Source organism: Rutidosis leptorrhynchoides, chromosome 3 (genome assembly GCF_046630445.1).
Source record: "Rutidosis leptorrhynchoides isolate AG116_Rl617_1_P2 chromosome 3, CSIRO_AGI_Rlap_v1, whole genome shotgun sequence".
Taxonomy (NCBI): Eukaryota; Viridiplantae; Streptophyta; class Magnoliopsida; order Asterales; family Asteraceae; genus Rutidosis; species Rutidosis leptorrhynchoides.
Window position 1 is genome coordinate 667,272,867 of NC_092335.1, and position 11,478 is coordinate 667,284,344.

Consider the following 11,478-nt stretch of genomic DNA (forward strand, 5'->3'; position numbering starts at 1 on the left):
ACTGCGTGTAGTCCAAGGTTTTACTACTTTGTTAACAATTACACAAATTACCCTTGAATGTAATCCACCCTGTTACAACAAGTCTATTGATTATTAATCCATCCCCGTGTCCGGTTAAATGAATGATTATTAGTACTTATAAATATCCCGCTCATCGTGTCCGATTGAGTGTATGTGGTTATTTATAGGTACGTCCAATTGTAAATCTTTATATTAAATTAACGAACTATCATTTAGTTAATATAAAGCCCATTAATAGCCCATAGTCTAATTTCCATAAGTGTCGTTCTTTTATCCAAACTCCAATTATGGTCCAAAGCCCAATTACCCAATCTTAATATTTAGCCCAACATCACGATTACTTCGGCATTAAATAAGCATAATAATAACTTAGCTACGAGACATTAATTTAAAAAGGTTGAACATAACTTACAATGATTAATAATAGCGTAGCGTTACACGGACATAATTTCGACTTACACACTTACAACATTCGCTAACATACCCTTATTATTATTAATCTTAAATTAAATTAAAATTATATTTATAAATATATATATATATATATATATATATATATATATATATATATATATATATATATATATATATATATATATATATATATATATCTGTGAGAGAGAGATTGAATTAGGATGGATAAACTCGACTGAAACTGCTCCTTTTATAGCAATGTGGCCAACCTTTTTGCTCCATGCGATCGCATGGCATTTGTGCCTTCTGGCCATGCGATCGCATGGCCTAGGAATCCAGCTCAGAATTGTTTGTTTGCTAGTTTGCCGACGGTTTAATATATAATATTATATATATATATATATATATATATAATTTTAAGAATTAATTATATATTATATTATATTCATGTGCATAGTTAACTTGTAATTTTTAGTCCGCTGCGTCGCGCGTTGAGAGTTAACTCTGGTCCCGGTTCCAGATTTTCGAACGTCCTTTCGTACTATTTAATATCTTGTACTTTGCGTTTCGCGGCTCGTACTCTTGTAATTTCTAGACGTTTCTCATCAACAATTTGAACCATTTTGATTGTACTTTATACTTTTTAGCTTTTTGGTTGTTTGCGTCTTCAATTCATCGAATCTGTCTTTTGTCTTCACCTTTTATTATTTAAATAAATATCACTTATAAATAGAACAATTGCAACTAAAAGCTTGTCTTTCTTGAAGGATAATGCTATGAAATATATGTTCGTTTTTAGCATTATCAGGTAGTTATTATTATTATTATTACTATTATTATTATTATTATTATTATTATTATTATTATTATTATTATTATTATTATTATTATTATTATTATTATTATTATTATTATTATTATTATTATTATTATTATTAACATTATTTTAGTGTTATTATAATTATTATTTTAACAAAAGATAGTTGTATAAAAATATATTTAATGCATAAAACATCTATATTGATATTTTCATAATAAATATTAAGTATTTATTTAAAATATATAAAATAAATATAGTTAATTAATTAATGAAATATCTAGATTATGAATATAATAATTATATCATTAATAATATATCAATTCGTTCGATTACCATTATATGTGTTAATATATATATAAATGATATAGGTTCGTGAATCCGAGGCCAACCTTGCATTGTTCAATATCATCATATGTATTTTTACTACAAAATACAGCATTGTGAGTTTCATTACTTCCCTTTTAAATGCTTTTCAATATATATTTTTGGGACTGAGAATACATGCGCTTTTATAATTGTTTTACGAAATAGACACAAGTAATCGAACTACATTATATGGTTGAATGATCGAAGCCGAATATGCCCCTTTTGCTTGGTAGCCTAAGAATTAGTAAACCGATCTACTAATTGACGCGAATCCTAAAGATAGATCTATTGGGTCTAACAAACCCCATCCGTTGTAGCGGATGCTTTAGTACTTCGATGTTGTTTTATCATGTCCAATGGATGTCTCGGAATGATAGGGGATATTCTCATATACACCTTGTTAATGTCGGTTACCAGGTGTTCAATCCATATGAATGATTTTTGTCTCTATGCATGGGACGTATATTTATGAGAAATGGAAATGAAATTCTTGTGGTCTATTAAAAAGATGGAAATGAATGATTATGATAAACTAATGAACTCACCAACCTTTTGGTTGACACTTTTAAGCATGTTTATTCTCAGGTATGAAAGAAATCTTCCGCTGTGCATTAGCTCATATTAGAGATCTTATTTGGAGTCATTCATGGCATATTTCGAAAGACGTTGCATTCGAGTCATTGTAAGATCCGTTTTTCTCAGACATGTGGGACGCCGTCCAAATGGGCAGGACGCCGTCCCGGATCGAAGGGCTGAACGCCGTCCAAGATTTTGGACACCGTCCAGAATAGCTGGCAGGCCAGCCTTGTTTCTTTTTAGATATTTTAGATGGGCATTTTGGTAATTTCACTTTGTGGACGAATTAAAGGTCCTAGATCAGTTTTGGTGAGCATCATTACTCCATTTCCATCTACCTTATCATCTTCCATTAAAATCTAGAGAGAGAAAGTTTCTAGAGTAAGAAAGCTCAAAACAAGTAAGAAGAAGGTTGAATCGGGTTTTTGTGCAAGCTTTAAAGTCGTTCACCTAGTCTCTAGCTACGCGGTGATTGTGTTGGTAAGTCTTAAACCTAATTTCTTTACTTTAATTGTGTTAAGGGTTAGGGTTTGGGTTAGTGTTGCACATAAAACCCATTTGCTAGTGATTTGAGGATTTTGGGTAAGTTTGGGTCATGAAGACCCAAATGATGACTAACCTAGGGTTTTGAAAGGTTAAATTTTGAAATGGGTCTTAAAGACCTTAGTAAATCACTAGTACACTTGTAGTTAATGTTAATGGGTGTCATTTGGGTTGTGGGTGACCCAAATGGGTGTGTTGACCTTAAAATGGGTCAAGTGGGTCTTTGATGACCTAGGTTGTCTTTCAAGTGTGAAAATGAGTTAGTTTGGTGATTAAATGTGTATTAAGACCTTAAATGGCTAGAGTTAGGGTTCTTGGAGAAGTTAACCCATTATTAGGGTTACGGGTGCAAAATGGGTCGGAATTGCACCTTGGGTCAAAAGACTCTAAAATGTTGAATGAGTTGGTTGACCGACTTGAGTTGTGTTTGATATTGAGCTAAATGTAATAGGTACGTTACATTGAAGTTACAAGTTCGGTTATCTTTCGCAAAAGACTCTAAGGTGAGTGGAATATCTATATATGTATGTATATGATTTATGTACCGTATTGATGGTGTCACATAGCCGTTGTGTGACCATAGTTGTGAGGCATAACCGTTTTTGTCCACATTTGATATTTATGCACATAGCCGTGTTTGTGCATATAGTGGCGAGTAATAGCCGTATTTTACTCCCACGTTGTTGTAGTATTAATTGTACACCTAGCCGTGTTTGTGTACACGATTGTGAGTAATAGCCGTGTTTTACTCACACATTGATCAAGTGATGCCATAGCCGTTTTTGGAACACTTGTGGGTGATGCCATAGCCATTTTTGGAACACCTCGAGGGTTAGTATACCATAGCCGTGTTTGGGAGCTAACGGTTGTTATGAACATTGATGACTTGTTTCACGAAGTCATTCCCTTGCGAAGAACTTGGTTAACCATGGTTTATAGTTGTTAACGTTAGCATTTGATTATTATTATGAATATTATGCTATTGATGTTGCTAGTTGTACGAATTGACGATATTAGCTTGTTTATTGAGACGTTATGCGTTAGTATGCATTATATGATATCGTGGATGCGAGTAGGTAAGTCTTATATGCATGTATATATTTATTCTACTCACTAAGTGTTAGCTTAACCTCTCGTTGTTTACCTTTTTAGGCTCCGGTGTGGACAAAGGCAAGGGTATTTGGTTAGATTAGTGGTCTCCCGCTTGTTTTTGATAGGAGATGCTTTTGATTAGCTTTTGGAAGTTCGGCCAAGATTTGGGTAGTTTAACCCCAAACACCATGCTCTAGTGTCGTTTGGAAATTAAACTTGTATTGGTCGAAACTTGTATTTTTGATTGAAACGCGTAAGACGGGCCGATGTGGGCCCGAGGTTGTAAAACTTGTTTTAATGATGGAAACCTCTTATTTTATTATATTAGGATACGTTGTAAAAAGGTTTTCGTTTAAAAGTGTCGGGAAGCGGGATTTCCGCTCACGTGAGTTGGACCCGGGGGACAGCAGCTTCCAGGAAATCTGGACACCGTCCAGATATGCTGGACGCTGTCCTGGCCTTAAGAGCTGGACGCCGTCCAAGATCTTGGACGTCGTCCAGATGAGCTGAATCAGAATTTTTTTTTTGTATACGTTTTTGGATTTATGAAGTCGGGTTGTTACAAGTGGTATCAGAGCATGGTCTAAGGGATTTAGGCGACTTGAGATAGGTGCCTAGACTTAGACTTTAATGTGTGTGCGCTTTATGCGGGACTTGCAGGACTTTTAGTCGGAACGAGAATTGTTAGTGCTAGGGTTTATGTGAATTAACCTTGCACTAATTGTTTTGTGTTGTTTTAGCAATCATCAAGCTAGATAGGCATTGTACTAGCAAGTTAATGCGAGTGCTCGCGTAACAATGATTAGCTACCATTGTTACGGGTTCAAATCGTGTCGAACGAGCGATGTACGACGATGGTTGAGCAAGATGGGATAGTGTAGTATATATGTATATGCATATGTGTTAAGTCCTTTCGTTTCATTGTTTAACTTACTTCGTTTTATAGAATGAAGATGAAAAATGGGCACGACACTAATGACGGAAGTACGAGTGAGGACGTTGAACTCACGGCCAAGGTTGAGGCCATCTTTAAGAGGCTAAAGAAGGATTTTCTCGACGATGTTCGAAAGGTTTTCCAAGAGTCGGTCGATGGACAAGTGACCAAAATGATCAATGATCGAATGAAAGCCACAATAGAGGAGGCTTTAGAGGCTAGAAACATTTATCCTCGAGGCAAAGGGGGTGAAGGTAATGGTGGGGGTGGAAGGCGGGACTTCCACTACAAAAATTTCAAGGATACTCAACCTCCGATGTTTAATGAGGTGAGAGATCCATTGAAAAGCACTTGTTGGATTTCTGATATCGAGGGAGCGTTTCGTACCGCGGAGTGTCCTCCCGAGAAGAAGACGAGGTATGGGTCTAGCATGTTGCACGAAGAGGGCAAGTTGTGGTGGGACGATAAAATCAAATTATATGGTGAAGAGCAATGCATGTGCTTGACATGGGAGGAGTTTAAGAAAGAATTTTTTCAAGAATACCGAACTACTTCCGATCTTGATAAAATCCGGGACGAGTTGCACCATTTGCGACAAGGTTCAATGGACTTGGTTACTCTCAAGTCTTCCTTCTTGGCAAAGACTCATTTTTGTCCGGAGTATGTAGGTGATGATCACAAGTTGATGCTATATTTCTACCGTACTTTAAGTGATGAGTTGAAGGGTAAGATTAGCGGGGGTATGGCTAAGTCTTTTGAAGATTTATACGAATTGGCTAGGGGTTTTGAGCCGGAGGTTCCAAGAAAGAGTGATTTCGCTTTTTCCAAAAGAAAGTTTGAAGGTTCTAGTCATTCTAACTTCTCAAACAAGAAAAACAAGAACAAGAAGGGGTCCGAAAGCGTCGGAAGTGTGAAGAAGGGTGGTTCAATTACTTTTACGCCTACTTGTTATAGTTGTGAGAAGTTGGGTCATTACGCCTGTGATTGTTTGACCAAGTCGGTCACGTGTTTTAATTGTGAAAAGGAGGGGCACAAGAGGCCGAAATGTCCCGATTTGAATAATGATCATGTCAAGAAGTTAGAAAAGGCGGGTATGGCTAGGGGTCGCAACTATTTGATGATGAATGATGAAGCCAAGCAATCCAACGAAGTTGTCTCAGGTACTTTTATGGTTAACTCTAATCGAGCACGGATACTTTTTGATAGTGGTGCCAATTTGTCGTTTGTGTCTCCAAAATTCGTGCCTAAACTTAGTAGATCGTTAGCTAAGTTAAGTCGTCCGGTAGAATTCGAAATAGTGGACGGCAAGACGGTGCTAGTGGTTGATGTGTGTAAGAATTGTGATGTTGTGTTTGGTGCCGAAAACTTTAAAATCGACCTCATCCCGATGACTTTGGGCGATTTTGATATCGTTGTTGGTATGGATTGGCTAGATCATAATAGAGCCGATATTGCATGCCATGAGAAATTTATTCGTGTGAAGACCCCAAGTGGGGGAGAATTAATTATTCATGGCGATAAGCGGAGAAGACTTGTGCCGATATGTTCTTTTGTACGGGCACGCCGTTTCCTTATTAGTGGTGGCATGGCTTTTCTTACCCATGTTGTTGATACTCGTGATGAGCCACCACCCATTCGTGAAATTACGGTGGTAAATGAGTTTGAAGACATTTTTTCGGATGAGTTACCGGGTGTTCCGGCGGAAAGACAATTCGAATTTCGCATTGAGTTGGTTCCGGGAGCTACTCCCATTGCTAAAACTCCCTATCGTTTAGCGCCGACGGAAATGCAAGAGTTGTTAAATCAAACCCAAGAACTACTTGAAAAGGGTTTTATCCGACCGAGTGCTTCACCATGGGGCGCTCCGGTTTTGTTTGTGAAGAAGAAGGATGGTAGTATGCTGATGTGCATCGATTACCGGGAGTTGAATAAAGTGACGATCAAGAATCGTTATCCATTGCCTCGGATTGACGATTTGTTTGACCAACTCCAAGGTGCTACGTATTTCTCTAAAATCGACCTACGGTCCGGCTATCACCAAATGCGGGTCCGTGAAGAAGACATCAAGAAAACGGCTTTTCGAACGCGTTATGGGCATTTTGAGTTTGTAGTTATGCCTTTTGGTCTTACGAATGCACCGGTGGCATTCATGGACCTTATGAACCGAGTGTGCCAACCTATGTTGGACAAGTCGGTGATTGTGTTCATTGACGACATATTAGTCTACTCGAAAAGTATGAACGAACATGAACGTCATTTGCGTGAAGTATTGAAGACGTTACGAAAGGAGAAGTTGTATGCTAAGTTCTCCAAATGTGAATTTTGGCTAAGGGAAGTTCAATTCCTTGGCCACATTGTGAACAAGGACGGTATTCAAGTAGATCCGGGGAAGATAGAGACGGTGAAGAGTTGGAGACAACCGACTACGCCTACGGAAATCCGAAGTTTTCTCGGATTGGCCGGTTATTATCGTCAGTTTATCCAAGACTTTTCTAAGATCGCTTCTTAGTTGACAAAATTGACGAGGAAGAACGCGAGGTTTGTTTGGGAGAACGAGTAAGAAATTTCTTTTCAATTGTTAAAGGAGAATTTATGTCAAGCTTCGGTGCTAGTTTTGCCGGAAGGGGTGGAAGACATGACGGTCTATTGTTATGCTTCCTTAAATGGGCTCGGGTGTGTTCTAATGCAAAGGGGTAAAGTCATTGCTTATGCCTCTCGGCAATTAAAGGAACACGAGACGAGATATCCGACTCATGATCTTGAGTTGGCGGCGGTTGTGCATGCGTTGAAAATTTGGCGCCATTACTTGTATGGTGTCAAGTGTACGATTTATTTGGATCACAAAAGTTTGAAACATCTCTTTAATCAACGGGATTTGAATTATCGTCAACGTAGGTGGATGGACGTGGTAAAAGACTATGACTGTGAAATACTTTATCATCCGAGCAAGGCAAATGTGGTCGCGGATGCGTTAAGTCGAAAGAGTCATCACCCGGCGTTACGATTGGGATTGTTACGTATGATTATTACTAACGATTTTCTTGAAAAACTTGGTGTGGTTCAAATAGAGGCTTACGTTCACAACAAGCATGCGGAACGAATAGTGGGTCAATCGTAGTTCATTACTCTGGGCTCGCGTGGCTTGTTTTAACACCCCGTTTTCCCCGTACATGACTTATAGGTGTATTATGTATGTACGATAGGCGTATGAAGGGTTCGGGACAAGTTCGGGTGTTGAGGTCTTGTATGCAAGAAAATGACTCAGATCACGCCGTGTGTCGCGGCGCGGCAATCAACTAGAATTCAGATCAGAAAGTGTGGTAAAGAAGGCACCAGACTCAGGCAAAGGTCACGGCGCGACCATTAATGCCGCGGCGCGGCATACTGCACGAACTGGCACCAGATTCTTGTAATTTCAAATGAAGTTCAAGGGCAATTTGGTCTTTTCATGTTTGAGCCAGATTTGAGGATTTAACCTCATCCATTCATTTCATTTCTTATTTTCTTTTCCTTTTTCTTTCATTTTCTCCCAAGAAACTCAAATACCCCAAGTGATTCAAGTGGGATTTTGAAAAGGAAGAAGCGGGTTTTGATCTTTGGCGTAGTTGACAAGTTTGTTCTCCTCGTTCTTAGCTTCACGGTGATACTAGTGGTAAGCTCTAACTCCGAATTGCATTTTCGTGTTCATCATTCAAATTTGGGGCTTTTGTCTTGTATGTTCATAGATGGAACCCATTTAGTTGTTAGTTGAAGATTAACACCAAGATTCGAGTTTATTGTTGTTATTGGCTGGTTTTGGGTTGGTTAATGATTTAGCCATGTTTAAGACTTGTAAATGGTGTACAATCACTTGCATTAGATTATTGGTGTTTTGGAGACTTTTAGGGTTTTCGTGGTTGACTAATTTTGACTAGAGTCAAAATTAGGGTTTGTTGAGGATTATGACCCGAATGTCGATTCGATGAGGTTTATAAACTTAAAATGGATTAAGTTGAAATATAAAACCGAGTTAAATATGTTTTGGTGTCAAAACTTGTAATTGGTTAGATTTTGACTTTATGGGTCAAAATTAGGGTTTACGGGCGATTTTGAGAACGATAAGTGTTTAACACTTGTGTTCGGGTTTAATTGGCATATTAGGACCATTATCACTTGTGTTAGTGATTATTGGTTAGTTTGGGCACGGTTTGTGCTTGGAAGTGCATTTGGGTCGAAATTGCACTAAGGGTCGAATTGGGTTGGTTTGTAAATCCATCCTAATTATGTTGTGGTATTTATGATAATGGAATAGGTACATTCCTTCGGCGAGTTGCGGATTATTCGGAAGCGTTCATCAAGGCGACAAGGTGAGTGTTAATATCCTATGTGCATATGTATGTGTAGGATGGGTGAGGGTCGGTGAAGTGGTTCTCAGTTATAGAGCTCACTTCACATATAGGTGGATTGATGGACTTGTGTATAGGTACAATTGGCACGGTTGTGCGTTTGGTTGGCCACCTTTGACGAGGTGCACACTTTGTGTACATTATCACACGGGCGGGTGATGTGGATTATATAACCCTAATGGCGAAGGGTTAATATTGTGAGTGGAATAATTATGCGTTCATGTTTATGACGTATTTGTTTGTGGATGTGATGGTAGCATCGAGTGTAAACCACGAGCCGGTAGCACTATAAAAATAGATGTGAACCACGAGCCGGTAGCATCGAGTGTGAACCACGAGCCGGTAGCACTATAAAACGAGGCGTGAACCACGAGCCGGTAGCGTCGAAGTGTGAACCACGAGCCGGTAGCACTATAAAAGAGTATGACTCAAATACGTATGGTGTGAACCACGAGCCGGTAGCACCATAGCGTTATGGTTAACCATATTGTGTTTGTGATTGTTTAGCATGTTAAATATTGTATACGTATAATGTTGTATTGTCGTGATGTAGCTAACCCTCTGGGTGTAGCTTATTGGCGTTGTTCACATCGTTGTTGGTGAACTTATACTTTGTTGATATCTTTAGCTTGTTGCTTAGAGATCGTACGGTATGCTTAGGGTAGTTGCCTTATACATGGATGCTTCGGTATGCGGTATTTGATATTTGTGTGGCGTGTCCATTTTATACATATATATGTATGTAGTATATTATCATTCACTAAGCGTTAGCTTACCCTCTCGTTGTTGATATTTTTATAGGTTCGCATGCTTGGCGGCTCGGGTAAGCTTGGGGATTTAGAGATCTTGGCTAGGTTGCTTAGAAGATCTTGCTTTTGTACTCGATTAGGATTTGGGTAGCGTAGTCCCAAATCACCATGCTTGGTTTGTTGGAAACTAAACTAGTCGGGTCGTGTATGTCCGTTTGGTCAATTAACTAATGTATTAAATGTTTTAAGGTTATTAAACCTTCAATTGTAATTAAAGATGTTTATGGAAAAACAATCAGGACCTAAAGTATTATTTATTTAACGCGTATTAAAAGGAAAAAATTTTATGGGCCGGTTTAATACGGGTTGGGTTGTTTCAAGTGGTATCAGAGCATGGTCTATGGGATTTAGGCGACTTGAGATAGGTGCCTAGACTTAGATTTTGTGTGTGCTTATTTGTTGCGGGACTTGTAGGAGTACGGGTCGGAATGGGAACTTGGTTAGTGCCATAGCGTGTAGGTGAACTAACTAGGATTGTGACTTGTGTTATGATATTACTTCTTGCGTGTGTTTTATCGCGTAGGATTTTTGTTGTGTTTTGTTATTGTTTGCGTTGCGAATATCATCGAGAAAGATAGTCGTTGTACTAACAAGTTGATACGGCGTGTGTGCATAATAAGGACTTGCAAACCTTATTACGGGTGCAAATCGTGTCTAGCAAGTAATGTACGATGAGTGTTTAACAAGATGGACCGGTGTGGAGCGTGTTGTTTTATACGTTCGTGGACTAATCGTTTTGCATTCTTTAGAATGACGACGCGAAATGAGATCGAGACGAATGACGAGGAGTTTAACTCTAGAGTTGCGGCCGCCGTTACGGAGCAAATGAGTGCATTTCGTGAAGAAATGGATAGGAAGTATTCCGAATTTCGGGGTAGTAGTGAAATGGAGCGTTGTTTTAAGAGCTTCATGAGGACTAAACTCCCGATGTATGACGGGAAACTGGATACTTTGGTAAGCACAACTTGGATCTCGGATGTCGAAGGGTGTTTTCGTACTATTGAATGCCCTCCGGAGAAGAAAACGAGACTCGCTACTAGTTTGTTGCGGGGTAGGGCCAAGGATTGGTTGGATGGTAGGATTGATCTTGTCGGTGGTGAACCGTTTATGGCGTTATCGTGGGACGGGTTTAAGAAGGAATTCTTCGAGGAGTTCCGAACTTCAGCCGATTTGTCAGAAATGCGTAATGAGTTGCGAAATTTGCAACAGGGTTCTATGGATTTGAATACTCTCAAGACGACCTTTATGGCGAAGGCTCGTTTTTTCCCGGAGTATTTGGGGAATGATAATTTGTTGATGCAAGATTTCTATCGAACCTTGAATGATGACTTGAAGAATAAGATTAGCCGGGGTCAAGCGAAATCGTTTGCATAATTATTCAACTTGGCTAGAGGTTTCGAGTTGTATTCACGATCGAAGATGAGTGAACCTTCAAGTGAGAGAAGGGTTGTTTCTTATGGTGCTCCAAGTAAGAGGACTAAGGGTTCGAGTGTGAGCACGGGTGGTACGCGGATGAGT